At 32.1% G+C, this 15751-nt stretch overlaps 1 protein-coding gene across 1 annotated transcript in view; it reads right to left on the bottom strand.

Moving 5' to 3' along the window:
- LOC139520293 (tripartite motif-containing protein 5-like) overlaps positions 1–13230 on the bottom strand; it is a 46799-nt gene extending 33569 nt beyond the window's left edge. The window contains exon 1 of the mRNA XM_071312808.1: positions 13198–13230. The gene's annotated coding sequence lies outside the window, so the exon portion shown is untranslated. The remainder of the gene's footprint in view (positions 1–13197) is intronic.
- Between the last annotated feature and the right edge of the window lie 2521 nt (positions 13231–15751).

Raw genomic sequence — 15751 nt, forward strand, 5'->3', positions numbered from 1 at the left:
TCTCAAGATTAAATTGCTTATATTGTAAAGAATACGTTAAGCAATCATTTTAGTGCCTAAAAATATTTTGTGATGTAGACGACGTTGAGCTCAAAACGATCGCGTTGGATTTTGAAATCCAAACCAGGTAGCTCGGACATATTTTGACTTTGGGTAGTGACCACTTTTGTTTTAGGATTGAATATAACAATCACATTATAATGAGACTGAACAATATTTGTTTTGTTAAGATAAACTATTATTTTACCTGGCGTAGGTGTGAGTTAAATGTATTTCCGCATTTCTCTTCAAAAACTTGATTGATTAAATGTAATAAAATGTCTGATTTGTAAGATTACTCTTTTTTCAACAAAATATGTTATCTAGATATAAGAAGATGTGATATGAGTGGTAATGAGACAACTCGTCATCCAATTAACAATGTGTGAATGAAAACACAGTTTAAATCAAAGTAAAGAACTCAACACGGAACCTTGGATCACACCGAAGAGAAATCTATGTGAGCCCCTAAATTGACTAGTGTACAACCATTATAACGAGAAATCAACGGTCTAATCTATATAATAAACGAGATACGAGAAACACTAATGAACCACATCAACAAACGACAACTCCTGGACATCAGGTTCCTGACTTGGGACAGGTGCAAACAAATGCAGCGGGTTAAAATGTTTTAATAGGTACTAACCTCTACCCTTATCCGAACATAGTGAGCATCACAACAAATTAAACACACTATAAAATATCAATTGAAATGGCTAACTCAATCAAAACAATATTGCAATAATAAACACAAACATGTTCTGTAATGGTATAATTTTTGGATCTTTCATATGCGTATCTAAGTCAGGGGAAAGTTTTGGGTTCATGTCTACATAACTATTGACTTTATACAGAAAAATCTCTCTTCTCAAACTTTATTGTTTCACCAATAATTCATAGATAGAAAGTTAAATTAATCATTTCTTAAAACACGGCAAAAAGTGCGTTCAATTGAACCGTGGTATTGCAAACATCGAATTCCCTCACAAAATGTTATCACAAACTAACTAATTAAGAAAATAATAAATATCTCGATGGAAGTAACACAACTGTTTTAAGAAATATGAACAGGATTAGAGAATTTAACCTACAGAACACAAATTTTGAATTAAAAAGTATGGTGTATTAGTTCAGAATGAGTGAAATAATCAGATAGTTAAGAAGAATTTCGAGATATGGCCGGAAAAAAAACATCGACCTAAACATCCTATTTTAAAGTTGCCCTAATCCTTTTTAGAAATGGTAGATCTTTCGTTTCTTTGTGTGTGGTAATTCGAGATATATTTTAGATCACTTTTGGTTAGAATGATAGCACTTTTAGGAGTTAAATTCCCTTAATTGTAAATTTCAAGTGTATTTGAACATAATCACTTCTTCAAATACCAGAACAAAAATGGAAAACGAATGCTATATTTATACATTCGGGACATAAATTAATGTAAACTTGAGTAGGTTTCTTTTTGACATTTTTTCATTGAACTGCGCATATTAATAACATAGAGATTTAGTCGCATTCATCAGACTAAGGTAGCGACAGATGGTGTTTAAATTATCTCAAAGCATCTGTTTATTGTATTAAAGAATTTTATTTGAAAGATTCAATCAGTTCTCGTTAACGTGGTTTACCAAATTGTGATTATTGCGGTTTATTCGACCTTAATAGTGTAAATGTATTATAGTAAATATAGTAGCAATGATTGTCAAATAAAATATAAGAAATATTTTGGCTTTAGAAATGATACTGTAACTTATACAGTCAAACCTGTATTAAACAGTCCCTCAAGGGAAGTGTTAAAAGTGAACGTTCAAGTCAGCCGACCTTTGAAAAGAGGTATCACCTAATGTTGCTTCGACTTTCCCCGTGGATGGGTTCACGGCAAATATTTTTGTGTTTTCCTTCGGGTGAGTTATAGTTCTTGTATCAGTGAAATAAAAAAGGTTGAATTTTCGCGTTTCAAGTTGGAAGAAACTTTTAAATTTGCTAATATTCGTGCAGAAATAAGTCTGTAATACTATGTTATTGAGAAAGTGAAAGAAGTAGAACCCAAGGAGTTCACAAATATACCTCCGATTGCGCGATCTCGCATGATATCTGGTTTTGATTGTGAATTTGCCTTAATGGTGCAAACTGAGATACCGGCGTTTTTATGATATAGAAATACAGCAAGCATTTACGAGAGATTCCATAAGATTTGAGCTTCTCTAAAAAGTTGCATGCACACAGGAAAAGAACACTGAAAAATGCAGTTCGATATAGTGAACTTAACTATGTGACTCGCGACCTTAGCGTATCCAACATGAATCTTGGTTTAGTTTAATAGATCCATTAGTAGATTCCTAACAACCTATGGAACCTATTAGTAAACAAAGGAGCAATTGTTGTGGAACCAAAAGAGCAGTTCACTAAAGATAAAGATCCACCGCAAAGATTAAGTTTATCTGAGGATAAAATAAACGGCATGAAATAAAAAACGTCATAAAAGAATATAACATTACAAAGACGAAACACCAAATGCAACTGATAAAAAAATGAGCTTGAAGCATGACAAAACAAAATTCAAAATGTTAAAAATGATTGGAGCAACTATAAAAGATCATGAAAAATACAGAAGCGGTTTCTTTGGCTTTGTAAAAAAATAGAAAATGAGATGCGAAAAAAGATCGGGATGAGAAACAACAGAATTTAACAGGCAGAAGAAATTAAGTCCACCACCTAAAGTATTCAGTAGCTATTTCCAACAGGAATTTACAGTAAACATTAGGACTAGACGCGTTAAGAAAGTTCCCTGAAGTCAGGCCATGAATATACCACAAATGCCAATTTAATATGCAGATGTTTAAAAGAGAGGTCAACCAGACTATTGAATTATCTTCCCAACTTTTGGCTGTCAACCAACATGCAGAATAATACCAGCCCTATGTATTTCACTAAATTTGATGTATGTTATTGCTAATGATAGTCTGAAATCAGTACACCTACAAAAAAAGAGAGATAATGATCTCAGTGCAAACATTTAAACCTACTACATATGTTTATAAAGGGCATTCAGTAACAAAAATCCAACAGTCTGAAAATCTCAAGTAACCATGGCAAGGACCTTATATAGTCATTTAAGTAATAATCATGTTTTTTTTTCATATTAACGACCAAAAAGTAAAATTGAATTGTGCAACAGGATCACTTGAAAATATTACTACAACGGTAAATATCTGTCATATGTCAACAGATCCTCAAAAACAAATGCAAAAATCCCTGGAGACACAAATATTCATATTAATTTAGGCCATCATTTAACGAGTCGAGTCAAAACACGTCGGAATTTCCGATGTATGGGATGCGTCAATAGAAACATAGGATGTTCCAATGTACCGCATTACTATATTAGAAACATCGGACATATCAGTGTACCATGATAACGCTGCAACGAAAAGTACTATCCACAAAAGAGAGTCGAATATTCTCAAAAAACAAGACAGACACATTAACTGTCATTAAAAATTTGAATGACTTCAATACTGATCAAAAGATAGTTGATACAGATACGATAACAGGCGTGCTAATGGGCAAAAATATTCATAACATTTACGGACACAGCGTATTTCTGTGACTATGCGGAATAATCTGTAGACAAGATGGTGTTCTGTTTGTGTATATGTCTAGTATTGTTTAAACTTTTGTCAGGATATTGTGCTTGTCCAATAAATGTTTAGTTTTAATTTATGCATATATCCTGTGTATTTTGATGATGTCATATTTGATTGTAATGATTTTAATTGTGTCCAATCATCAGATAGAGCTGTTAATGTTTGTATTTTTATCTCTTAAACGGACTTATTGTTTTCATTATTTTTAGCTTGTGTGTGTTCATGTTTATTATACTAAATCATATAGAAAAATTCGGTTATCTCATTCATCAATTAAAGGTAGTTCCATTCGTCAGGGAAAGGTGCAGTCTTGAGCAGTTTGTTCAGACAGGTTCACAAATGTAAAAAAAACTTGCTATTTGCTTTCATCTTCCATATATATCACAAGCACTACATTTTTGGATATAAAGACTACAGTTGACACAAGATAAGCTACTTCAAGTACATTTAATAAACACGGTGAGTTGTATCAGTGGCAATCATACCATATCATCTTTTTTATATATACAACATATATTTACTTTGCTATCCTGAATTATGGGCATGAAAGACCATAGCATATAAAAGGCTTGCTGACTGATATTTGTAAATATCTAACAGTTAAATTTGAAGGTTTAGTCGAATTTGTCGAAGAGCACCGTGATTTGTTTATTTGTTTAGGTGCGATACATCATTGGGCAGATATGCCTTTACGAAAGATGTTCAAATAAGTAAACGAACATACACCATAATATCTTATTCACATTATACCGCTGCTTAATAGATTTAACTGAAACAAATCTGGGTCACAAACCAAACCCGAGGGAAACACATCAACCTTAAGAGACAACAATGGAACAAAATAACACTGAAATGCTACATAAACTAACGCAAACCTACATAAAAACGGACTATTTGATAACAACTACAATATTTCTGACGTAATGAGTTGAGTCTTGTTTCATTGCTAGTTTAGCTTTCCGCTTATATGGCAATGTTTAAAGAATACCGCTAAATGACAACATAACGTGACAGGAGTACAGTACAAATAAAAGCAAGAACACTCAGGACACATATCAATGCGAATTCCCACTCGGCAAAGCAGTCATATTCGGTGATAATATTCGGTGATAAGTCACTTTTGGTACTTATCACACACACCAGACGACGTACATGATGAACCACCATCTTAGACGTGGTAAAATTTAGTATGTTTAGATACAGACACATTGTATAGATCAATCAATTTGTAATGCTGTCAATAAAATTTACGGAGGGTCTTTTTTAATCTTTCCTCCTCATAACTCTGTGGGAGCAGTTTCTGTTAAGTAGCACACTCATGTATAAGAAGTCCTCATAGTATAAACATGCACGAGCATAACATATCAACTGAGAAATGTAAACACCATACGATATGGCAGAGGATATGTTACTGCTGAGAAATTGGAAATCGATAATTGGGAAGTTGAAATCTTCCCGTTTGACATAGATTTTTGTGTGAATTCGTCCATTTATACAAATATTGACGGTGGTATCCTTAATTTCAAGTTCACTTGGATATATGAGTTGTAAGTACTGACTGAAATATTGGTTATTCATTGATATGACATCATCAATACATTTGAAAGTAAAATTAAAAAAAATTTGCACGGAGCTTTTTCTTTTTGTCTTTCATGTTCTGAATGAATTCTGCTATTCACGAGTACAAAAACAAATTGGCAAATAAGGATGCACAATTAGTACCCATTGGACCGATTGTCTGTTGAAATATCAATCCTCCAAACTAAAAATATATGTTGTCGATAAAAAAAATCCAGCATTTTGGTAATATCATCTTCAGTTTATTTTCTGATAGAATCAGTGTGGATCGTCACAAAATAATAATTACTCTAACCAGAAACAAGAAACTTATATATAAGATTTCAATTTCTATAGAAAAAAGATCTATTTGATGAGATGGTGAAGTCAATGGGTCAATTGAGCATGAGGAATAGTATTTGAAAGCGTAAAAAAAAAATCAAAAGTTTAAATATTTCTGCAAAATTTCAGAGATCGTGATATAAGATTTACCAGTAGATCTTTAGAACTTTTATATAATTAACATATGATTGACACCACCGGTTGAATATATTTCATCAGAATGATTTTGAAGGTCAAATTTTACTGAAGAAAAGCAACAGTCAACACTTTACAAAAGATGTTCAGTTGAGGACATCTTGACGATTCAGCTATGTGTCGTCCTTTTGAGGAGTTCTGTGAAGTTTTGTTTTCCAGCTGTATAATACATTTTGTTCGTTTTCTTTGATTTTTGTTTTTGTTAACATGTAATCCAAAAGATTCTTTAACATCATTTACAAAGGGTGAAATTTTACAAAATCACCGATTTGTGTTTCTTTTGCTACTAACATCAAAGAAACGAAGAACATCTACCGTCAATATAAAACGGAATGAAAGAAGAATCTTGAATACGGGTTGTTGAATCTGGAAGAAATGATAAATGTTTATCCATCTGTGAGAAAGACTCTAGACAGTAGGTATCCTATTCAAAAATCGTGTTTTATGAATAGTTCAAAAAGAAATAGAAAACATCCCATTCATAATAATGAATGAGAAATATCCTGTGATCAGTGGTGTTATCTGTGAAATGAATTTGCAAGATCTGGTAATTGAGACCGCCGCCCATACATCAGAGAGATTGGCAGATAGCCAATAGAATAAAAAAAAATAGCCTAATAATGCAATTATTCGGAGAACAATTTTAAAAGTCTTTCAAAATTCACAATTGTTGATTATCAAAATTGAAATGAACTTGAGACAATAAATGGTTTTTTTTTTATAAGTTGAGGAAATAGTTATCAAAGGTACCAGGATTATAATTTAGTACGCCAGACGCGCGTTTCGTCTACATAAGACTCATCAGTGACGCTCAAATCAAAAATATTTTTAAAACCCAAACAAGTACAAAGTTGAAGAGCATTAAGGATCCAAAATTCCAAAAAGTTGTGCCAAATACGGCTAAGGTAATCTATGCCTGGGATAAGAAAATCCTTAGTTTTTCAAAAAGTTCAAAGTTTTGTATACAGAAAATTTATAAAAATGACCACATTATTGATATTCATGTCAACACCGAAGTGTTGACTTCTGGGCTGGTGATACCCTCGGGGACGAAACGTCCACCAGCAGTGGCATCGACCCAGTGGTGTAAATAGTTATCAAAGGTACCAGGATTATAATTTAGTACGCCAGACGCGCGTTTCGTCTACATAAGACTCATCAGTGACGCTCAAATCAAAAATATCAAAGCAATGCGGGTTTAAAAATTCACTTTTTGCATTTTTCTTACACAAATGATTTTAAACATGCACATACAATAAGGGGGTAAATCAACTTGTTTCTTTTTAATTAATCATAGATTACGTAACATATTAAGGACACATTTTTTAAAGAGTCTTATGTATTTCAGGTCTATTCTATATTTTTATTCTCGGGACAATTAATATAAAATTATTTTTCACAATAACGAAAAAAGAACTTAATGTCCTCAATTCTATAAAATAAATTCGGTTTGATGATATACTTTACGCAACGTAAGACATATGTCTTAATGTCTGCGTATTCACTTTATTGTTTTATTGTGTATTCTATAAGATAAGATAGGATTACAATGCGTCTGTCCTACTAAATTATTAGCCTAGTACCTTTGATAACTATTTACACCACTGCGTTGATGCCATTGCTGGTGGACGTTTCTTCCTCAATGGCATCACCAGCCCAGCACTTCGGTGTTGACATGAATATCAACTATGTGGTCATTTTTATAAATTGCCTGTTTACAAGACTTTGAATTTGATCGAAAAACTAAGGATTTTCTTATCCCATGCATAGATAACCTTAGCCGTATTTGGCACAACTTTTATAAAATTTGGGTGCTCAATGCTCTTCAACTATGTACTTGTTTGGCTTTATAACTATTTTTATCTGAGCGTCACTGTTGAGTCTGATGTAGACGAAACGCGCGTCTGGAGTATTAAATTATGATCCTGGTACCTTTGATAACTAATCACACTCTCTGATGAAGAAGATGGTACCTTTGTTACACGAGGTGGATCGTTTCTAAGGCTAAAATGTCTTAGAAAGAACAAGATATTGGACTATGAATTAAAAACTTATACTCTATACTGGTAGAATTCAGTTCTTTAAACTCTTATCTCTCTACAATTTTGTTTTACTGTTTCCCAAATATGTACAGGAATGTGCGATGCCGTCTCGTTATATTGATACCAGGAATGTAGAAATCAAGTGAATTTTCAAAATGTTATCTATAGTTAAAAAGGTATTTGTCAAAAATGCATACACATTTGTTTTAAGTTGTGATCTTACAAAACTGTCCCAAATTAGGGGAGTGTTGCACGCTGACATATATGTTTAGCCCCGTCACATTCTGTATGTGACTGAGGTTCAATAAAACGATGCACATGATTCAACAACTGTCTTTACACATTTAGCTTCTCATTTTTAAGCGTGCATGACTCCACTAATACTTATAACGAAAGTAGTCTCAATTCATTAAATTTGACTATATCACTTGAAAAATAATACGACTCCATCAATACAGAACATTTTGTACTGACCGTTCATGTGTTCATTATATCCTAGTGATTTTACTTTGCCCGAGTGATGCTATCTTGTGATATACTTTGAAATGCCGTTTCATACACAAATTAAACGACTCTTTAAATAAAATAAAAATATCGGAACATATCATATACATATCTTTTATTCAATCAGTATGAATGGAGTCTTTGTACTAGTATTTTTATTAAAACTTTGAATGGATCGTGAGAATGTCATCCATGTCATTTTTGTCACACATATTGCTGTATTCTAGCGAGAAATGTGTAACGCGTATCCTTCATCGTGTGCATATGTTATTGGAAAAAGAACTATTTTTCGGTCCTTCGTCTTTTTTCATAGTTCGTAAATTATTATTTGCTTTTAATTTACGAAATTATGATAGTCTTGCTAAACTGTTAGCAGTTTGATGATCTTCGTCAAGCATGTTTACAATTTATTTGTACCACACAAATACCGAGATATGAGACAGACAAGACACGACAAAATGAACGCCTGTGGTATTACAACTACCCATTTCACATTTATTGACGCAAAACAAAACCGACGAAAAAACTTTGACAATTTTTCTATAAAAGTATTTTAAAACGTTTTTTTATCAGTGTTCGTAGTTCTTACATTTTAGTTCGTCTAAAACAAAGTTTTACACACTACCACACAAATTAGTTGTCCTTATATTTAAATAAAAAAGGAACATTTAAAAAATCAGCTTATACAAAATTGCAGTTCCATTATAATTGGCGACCAGAAGAGTGTCATTTTCTCCGTCGATAAAAATAACATATGGCTGGAAGATTCCATCTCCTTTCCCCAGTATTCGTCTTCCTTTTTTCCCGTCGGGTGAAATGACGACTATACTGTTATTTCCACGACTTGCGACGTAAATATTTGAATGTTTATCAGTGGTCACACCACAGGCACTTTTCAAAATTGATTCATCTTTGAATTCCCACAGTTTCTCCCCTGTCAAGGAATAACACTTTACTGCGTTTCTGTGGGTATGATATATTTTATCCTTACATGATGTTACATAGTTCCAGTGTGCCACTGCTTTGTCATTAACCAAGAGATAATTATTTGATTTTAACAATTCCACGATACGGATACCATATAAGTACTCGCAGCATAAAATTTGGTTGTAATGACGATTAATGCCACTGCACTTGCCGAATGTGTTGATGGTTTTGACAACTTTTTTGGATATAATATTGATGATCTGAATAACTTTCTCACCATGAAATGAAGCTGCCACGGTTAAGTCGTCGATATGTGTTACATCAATAGGATATTGTGTTGGTGTATCAATTACACTGTCCGGTTTTCCATCCTTTGTTAGAATGATCAATTGATGCTCGTAGCAGTTCACAAATATGAATTTACCTGACGGGGTCATTGAACAGCCAGTAATTTGCGAAGGAACGGTCATTTTCTGTTGTTGCGTTGGGTTGATATCAAAAATAGATCTTGGTGTAACAACTGGCATTCTAAGGAGTTGCGCTTGCTTATCTGTTTCATTCTTTAATACAACTAATGACGATTTATTTTCTGTTGAAACTGAACAAAATTTTTGAATAGATAAAATTTTTGATAATTCGTCATGAACTTCAAGATTAATAAAAACTTGTTGGAGTCGTCCATCAACAGACAAAGACTGGAGATATTCCTCTTTCTTTTTTATTTCCACCTCAAGGATTTTAGCTCCTAAAAATGTCTGAAGATTTGATGCATATTTCCTAATTGAACACATTTCATTCTTCAACTCACTCATATGTTTGTAGTTTTGGGTTACATTTGTAATGACAGTTTCTATTTGCCTGCTAATATCTTTTTTAGTAGCTTGCAATTCCTTAAATGACTGTATTTCTAGGAGGTCTAGGTGTTTATTTATTTTATCACGAATCTGTGTTATCTCGCTCGAAAACTTATGGTGCTGGTTCTGGATTGAAGTGAGGTTCTGTTTACGGTCATCGATGATTTGTTCTGCATTACTCATCACATCTTTAAGGCGCAATTCCATACTGTCAAATAAAGACGATGTCCTTGACGTTGCTATGACTTCTTCTACCGATAACAGGCCAATGCAGTTTCTATGGTTAGATGAGATACATAACGGACAACATAGGTTTTCATGCTGAGGACAGTACATCTGGAACTTTCTATTATGATCAGAACAGTGTTGCTGTATACTGGATATTGAAGATGGAAGTTGTTTGTAGTTTTCAACGGGAATAACCTCGTGATTTCTAGACGATTTCAAAGCATTGTGGTAGTTCAGGCAGTTTGAACATAGGCCTTGTTCACATTCAGGACACCAATATTCAGCTTCAATTGTCTTGTGTTGTATTTCACATACACCACATACTGTGCTACATGAGGTCGCCATTGTTTCTTTACCTGTATAATTCAAAGTAAATATTAAACTTTAAAAATTATCTTATTTCATAGGATTTGGATAAAATTAAAACAAATGCTGTCACTTTGACACATTCCCCATTTCATTTCTCAATTTTATTAAAGTATCAAATGACTGAGTTGCCATTTGTTACTAAGCAATGTTTTATGTTAACAACCTGCTTACAGACATTTGTGAACAATACACCAAAACAGAATGAGACTAAACTTATCTAAACAGAAATATAAATGTACGGAGATTAGGCTTGAAAGACATTAAAAAAACAAAAAGGTAATATTCTCAAAAATTTGAGAGGAAAAAACCCAAAGAAATTCTTCCAGAAGTTCAAAAGACCAAACACTGAGAACGCGCATAAAATAAGTTTAGAACAATTAATTTCAGAAATATTTTAAACATGTCAAATAACTCAGAAACAGACAGAGAAACAAAAACAAAAACTTTACCAAACGCAAATGAGGAACTAGACATTCCATTTTCAGGAAATAAATTAGAAAAAGCTTAAGGCTATTGAAATATGATAAAGCTACTAGGTTCAACACTATCATGAACGAATATCTTATTGCTGGAAAAACTGTTATTCTAATATTGTGTAAACTTTTTAATAATATTCTTAATTTCGAAAATTTTCCTGAAATATATTAATCAACAGTATTATCGTACATGTTTTTAAAAAGGAAGACGAAAATTAACATAAAAACTACCGTGGAATATCTTTAGTATTTCATGTTTGGAAATTTTTCATCTCGTTGCTAAATACAAGGTTGCTTCATGGAGCGAAAAGAACAATGTGTTGACAAGTGCACAATTTTGGTTTACGGCCTGGATTTGGAACTGTCAATACCGTCATTGCCCTTTATTCCCTTATCACTAATTCTTTGGGTAAGTTGAACGTTTATACTGTTGCTTTGTAGAGTACGCTAGAGATTTTGATAGTGTCACGCATTACAAATTTTGGTAAATGGTTAATCAGATGTTGTAGGCTTTTAAAAGTCATTAAATCTATGTTTAGCTGGCGTTTTCTCTAAAACAAAAATCCAACAGCAAATTATTTATTCTTTTAGTTTTTTTTCCATTTTTTATTTTTTCGTAAGAATCAAGTTTAAGCATTAGCATTTAACATGAATAACTTAGAAGTATACAGTCTGTATCAAATTTCCAAAGTCCCTTGATTTAGGACACACTGTCTAAACTTGTTTGACCCTTGAGAGATTTTGGGAAATACTACTGGTTTGATACAATTATAACTTTAGATCACATACCGGTCTGACCTTACATTTATTTCAATGACATTTTGTTAAACTGTGTGTTTGTATTGCATCAAATTTAAAAAAACAAATTATTTTAAATATACATAAAATGCCATTGATTTGAAAGACTTTCATCTAAACAAAGACTAGTATGGTGTTTATCTTATCATTTAGACTATTTATACACTTTGTTTTCAACTCAGTACTTACAATGTTTTCGTAATCTTATATATTGAGGGGCTCGAGGGTATACATCCATATTTTTTTTTTTACTTATAAGATTTTGCATTTTTTTTTCTATTAATGAACTTCATCATATACTTAATAAAAAAAACAAAATAAAAAATGGGGTCACTGTGATTTAAGCTCACAATCACCCTTCGAAAGAAGCATGCATATTTGTTACGGTACTTTTTTCTGTTGAAATGATAGGAGAAAAAGAGGTAATATCGAGATAGAAAAAAGAACTAAATTACATAAATTGGTTAAATTTTTCAATTGTTTAGTTTAAGTACAACTTACCTAAAAATATAATAATAAATATAGGTCACCGATGAGTTAAAATACATTTTTGATTGTAATGCCAAAAATGACATGTTTGCACCAAAGGGAGATAATTTTGAGCTTAATGATATATATAAAAAAAATCATTTGGGGCCTAAACTAAATGATTTTTGTACCATATCATCAAAAAATAACTAATTGTGTAATAAAAAAATTGTACTGAAAAACAACCGCTGAATATTTTGTACCCTCTGGCCTCCTTAAGACACCATAATAGTCGTCTGATCTATAATTTTACCCATTGTTTTCTATTCTCGATTGTTACATTTTAATTTAATGTGTTGACTGAGTGTGGATTCGTATGGCGGGCGGGCATGTCACGAGAGTGACGCCCTCCCTATCGATTCATTGTGTCCTACTCTTTTTGAATTCATTTTGAATTCGTGTGAATCCCCCAGTTTTTGTTTTTACACCGTTTGAAGACTATTCTGGTGCGGCCGCTAGCTCTAAATTTCATAGTATATACCTTTTAATAGACTGATCTATATACACTTATTAGGTATGGGATCAATGTTTTGTGTCGCAATAGATCAATGCGATATTATTTCATCTTGTATCAGTATCGTTCCACAAATTTTTGACTTTATTCTATATATATGTATATACTAACATATCTATCATTACAAATAAAAAAAGAGAGTCCTAAATCAATATAGTTAGTCGAAATATCATTACCTGAGCGATTGTTGTTTAGTGCAGGTAAACAACAAGGAAGTTCAATGATGACAACCAATAAGATAATAACACGTATGCATAGTAGCTTTCAAAAAAGCTTACCTGTCTTTGTAATTTGTGTTTTTGATATATGTATTCTTCCTTTTTTTGCTTAAAAATAAAACATATGGAATGAAAAAAAATGTATTTTTATAAGTTCATTAAACTTGGAGCATGTGAATAATACCTATGACATATGTGTAACCTGTTTTTTTTTTTCTCCAAAAATCAGGATTTATTTATTGGTTATCCTTTCTATCTGTTTTAATTCAAGTACCACTGAAGGGACTTTATAAGCATAGTAACTAGATTTTTCATATGTAAATGATGTGTCTTCTGTGTATTGTAAATAGAAGAACCAACGTATGAGTCCAGGAATCAATACTCAAACTGCACAACTCAATCCAAAATTATAGAGAAAGCCTGTGTGATACTGTTCATTCAACAGGCAATTTTTCTGCCATATTCAGGTTTTTGACATTGTGGTAAAATTGTCACCCTTCTTGGTGTTTCACTACCAATTGAGGCATTTTTTCAAAGTGATAGACGAACGACAACTGTTCTTTTTTTCTAAATAATTATTATTCATTTTTTTTATAAGTGGCTCATTTACTTATCGCCTTGAAAAGCTTCATATCTGAGTTACAGCTGATATTTGATAATATCTTTTACTTTATTTTTCTTAACCCTTAAAAATTATATATTGTATAGATTGTTCAGTTTACTTTTCCAGTTTTGATGAGAACTTATGTATGTCAAATAAAACCCATATATATTTTAAGACACAGCTGAATGGTTCGAAAATGTGCAGGCTATGATAGGCAATACCTGCAAATTATATTTGTAGTGTGGTACACAACGGCTGTTTAACATTTTCCATAAATTATATCATTATAGAATACTTACCAATCGTGTATGTGTTCCCCTTATCCATATTAAACAATATAACAGACAAATGTAATTAACTGATATCTAACATAACATTACAACAAAAAGCAAGCTTTAAATGTCATTTTATACAATAATATTCTCTATTTTCATAACTGATTTCTAATTTCGTTGAAAGTTTTTATTTTGCAACAAGTTTTGCCAATATTCTGAATAAGACGTAATAATGAATAAGTAAATGGACGTCCACGATTTTAGCAATGTGCAATGAATAATGAGTTACTTGATTAAAGTTATTTATCTTGTTTGTGGTTACTACAATGGAACGACACCATGAAAACAAGTGGACGTCACTTAAATTTCAGAAATCAGCGATTAAAGATCATCATTATACAGATGCCACTTGCACATCTTGTACTTGCAGCCCATTTGTGGGTTTTTAAAGGTCTTTCTGTGATGAAAATATGGCGAATAGCAACGCTTACACATTTGTCCAAAAAAATGCAAAATACTTGTTCATTGTATTGGTATTCATTGTCTTTTCTTTTCTATTTACTTCAAATTTACCACCTTCCACTGAATTGGAGGTTATAAGCATCTCTCGGTTTCGGTTTTACGTTTACCATTTTGCGTTAAACAATGTTATATTCATGTTGAAGGTCAACACATATATATAATAATGACCATTCTGATCCTCCTGATAATTAAAGTTTTATGTGGCCTAGGACTAATAATTGATGTGGCAATACTTTGATGACTTTTTATGGTTTGCAATGGTTTGTTTAAAAGTATAACTAAGCTGCGATGCTGCAACCTAAAAATACCAATTGAAACAGGAAGATGGTATGGAATTTCTAGAGATGAAGGCAGAGTCATCTCTGGTCCTTGTAAATTGGAAATGAGTTTCACTACTTATTTGAGTGCCAATCTGATCTTGTTAAAAATATCAGAAAAAATATATTTCAGAATAATACCGCATTAATCCATGTGTTGAGAAAATGAAGGGACTGCTTTTCATTTTGCAATATCACAGTTCTTAAAAATTTATCATTGTTTATTAAGAAATTAGTTAAGATATTGTAACTTATATGATTATATGTTAACATTGTTTTGTAGTAACCATAATAATGACTATGTATTTTGCCTCTTGTTGCACATGTAAATATGTGTCTGAGTGTTTCCAAATAAAGAATATTGTTATTATTGTTAATGTTTTTATGTTTAATATTCCAAACAAACACCAATAATAACTTTACCCACTTGGTTCTTTCATGTTATGTTACTTTAATTATGAATACATATGTAATCATTATATTGTTGTGCCTTAAACTTCTTCATTGATGGCTTGACCGCAGAATAATCGCATGGTGAATTAAAAACTGCGTTCCTTGGGTACTGATGACAAACTGTATACACACTCTTGTGCTATGATTTTTGAAACAATAACATCTTAGAAACAGTAATAGCCTTTGTAATTCATGAGACCAATATATCTGGTTTTTGGTGCTTTATCAAGTAATAACCTGCAAAGTTTACCAATACACTCTACTTGTTAACATTTATGAGATTGTTATTAGTTGTAAAAGTAACGTATACCGAACACATAAAATAAACAATTAATTACTTA

Source organism: Mytilus edulis, chromosome 4, assembly GCF_963676685.1.
Source record: "Mytilus edulis chromosome 4, xbMytEdul2.2, whole genome shotgun sequence".
Classification (NCBI taxonomy): domain Eukaryota; kingdom Metazoa; phylum Mollusca; class Bivalvia; order Mytilida; family Mytilidae; genus Mytilus; species Mytilus edulis.